The sequence below is a fragment of the Lampris incognitus genome, chromosome 2, assembly GCF_029633865.1.
Source record: "Lampris incognitus isolate fLamInc1 chromosome 2, fLamInc1.hap2, whole genome shotgun sequence".
Lineage (NCBI taxonomy): Eukaryota > Metazoa > Chordata > Actinopteri > Lampriformes > Lampridae > Lampris > Lampris incognitus.
The window spans coordinates 87,708,513-87,710,849 of NC_079212.1; the positions used below are offsets into that span (position 1 = coordinate 87,708,513).

General features: G+C 40.2%; 1 long non-coding RNA gene across 1 annotated transcript; it reads right to left on the bottom strand.

The window, feature by feature from the left end:
* Positions 1-879: 879 nt before the first annotated feature.
* On the bottom strand, positions 880-2,115 carry LOC130108515 (uncharacterized). The gene is made up of 3 exons (XR_008809890.1): positions 1,983-2,115; positions 1,457-1,514; positions 880-1,312 (listed from the first exon to the last, which is right to left on the bottom strand). It is a non-coding gene; the product is annotated as an uncharacterized LOC130108515 (long non-coding RNA).
* Positions 2,116-2,337: the final 222 nt, after the last annotated feature.

Here is a 2,337-nt window from a genome sequence, read left to right on the forward strand (position 1 = left end):
TATTCAAGTTGACTCTTTGTTATAAGAGGAGGAACCCAGTAACCACCAAAGAAACAAAGCAAACCATGTGAGGTCCAAAAAAATCTTTATTTTAACCTCACACATCCCATCAGACTGGATTCAAACACTTGCTGAGGCACTTGCAATAAATGAGACATTTCATCCCTCTGCCAGCACAAGAACATGAGGTACACTTATTAGATCTGCAACTACACACCCCTGTTACTTGAGACAATGTATCTCTTGTGGAAACTGTGCTCCACTTGACGAAGAGTTCCTCCCCTTCGGTAGTCCAACCCCATTCAATGACAGGGGGACAAGGGAGTTGTAGCAGGCTGTTTTACATTGTCCAAACTACCCTTCTTAATAACCCTGTAATGTGCCCCTGTCTCTTTCTGCACTACATTTATGTCCAGACAGCTGTTCGAGAGTTTCTCAGCAAATCGTGTAGAGTGAGATTTGGGCCGGTCGAAGCCCAAATCTTCAACTTTCTGCAGATAAATATTCTCGAGTTTGTGAAGATCAAAAACATTTTCTGAGCTGTCATCAATGAAGTTCCCTACTTCCTCCATGGCGATATATTCAGCATACTGGATCATGTCTGGGGAGTTCTGTGATGAAGTTCTTTCTTGCTTTATCCTGCAGCTCGCTGAACTGTATCTAGTAAGAAGAAATAATCAAATTATTAAAATATATATATATGGCCCGACTATAGCTCAACTTAAGAATTGAACTTAAAAGGGTATGTTGTGCTGGCTCACCTGTTACGGTATCTTGAGTGGCACTTCCTGTGATAGAATAACTCCCGTGATCTAACATCAGTTTCAAGTAATCTGAGTATTTTGCCATCATTCAGGACTTTGGCCATCATCGCTAGATTGTCTGTGAAATCCTTCACATGTTTTGCTGACTTTTCTTTTCCCGCAGCAGCTAACAATGGTTCTGATTTGTCCTTCTTCCGAGGGTTCTCAATGGCTGGCTCTTCACAATAGAAGCAAAGTTCGGCTCCAAACGCAAGACTAGGCCCAGCCTTTGCTCGTGTGTTTGCCCCAATAGTCTGGTGATCTGCAAGGTCCAGTTCTCTTTTCCGTTTACGATCCTTCGCACAATTGAAATGGCTGTTATTATAGCGATCATAGCAACTCTTGTGGATTTTATATCCATCCTGTAAAGTTTCTGCATTGACAGCTGACAGTCTCTGTGAAAGATTGATATCCGCATCATTGGTGATCAGTCCGGATTCCTCAAACAGTTTTACTTGGTGAAGCAGCTTAGGAGCTGTGACAGCAGTTATGTCCCTTCCACCAGATTCCTGTCATGAATTTAGAAATGAAATGTTGGACTCATTGCTGTCATAAACATTACATTACTGAAGGAATACGCATGAAAACTAACACTGTTGGACTCATTGATGTCATAAACATTATACTACTGAAGCACACACGTGAAAACTAACCTTGCAGACAATGCACAGGGTCTTGTTCCCTAGTTCCATAGTTAGGATGGGGGATCATCTGATCATGGAAAATCAGAACTAATTTAAACTTGATTTTTCTGTACACAAGTTTGTAACAGAGTGATGTTTCACTGGTATGGCACAATACATCCACCCTCCCACAAAAATAGCATGCAATAAACAATGTTATTTATTCTTCTGCATAGATACAAAATATAGTCCAATAAAAGTGTGTCCAAATATAGCATAATAAAAGTGTTGTTACTACAAATACTTTCACCCTTTCATACCAGCCAACTAAAAATGCCCAAAATTAACCAACATGTGTAGAGCAAGCAGACACACAAACACCAACTGTCCAAAAGTAGGTAATGCCTTAGCCAAATACTACAACTGTGCAACTGTGCTGTCGAGTGTATCGAGCAAGTCATGCTTGCAAGGCTAGTTAGGCCTACACATATGAGCTAAGGTGAAAATAATGTTTTACAAGGTAAACATACAAAAATAAAACAACACTGTTCCTTACCATCCATCCACGAGGTCAGGAACAAATTAACTCACTGATATGAAGGCCAGATGAGGCATGCATGTCATATTTTGGCAAATGTTTACAGTAAACTAGCTTTACTGAAACATGTGCACTTCTGCTTCCTTTCCTGTAGAATCAACCACTTGATAAACAAACAGCGCCAATTTGTAATTGTGGTCAGAGGCGGCATTACATCCCAAGTGATAAGAAGAACCACAGACAACTAAGATATTTTCTAAACTCATGATTCGTGTGTGTATTGTGCTTCATGCTTTATAACATAGGCAGCGAATGAGATTCATGTCAAATATAGCTTTTTACAACCTTCAGGAGCTGATACGTGAAACGTGAC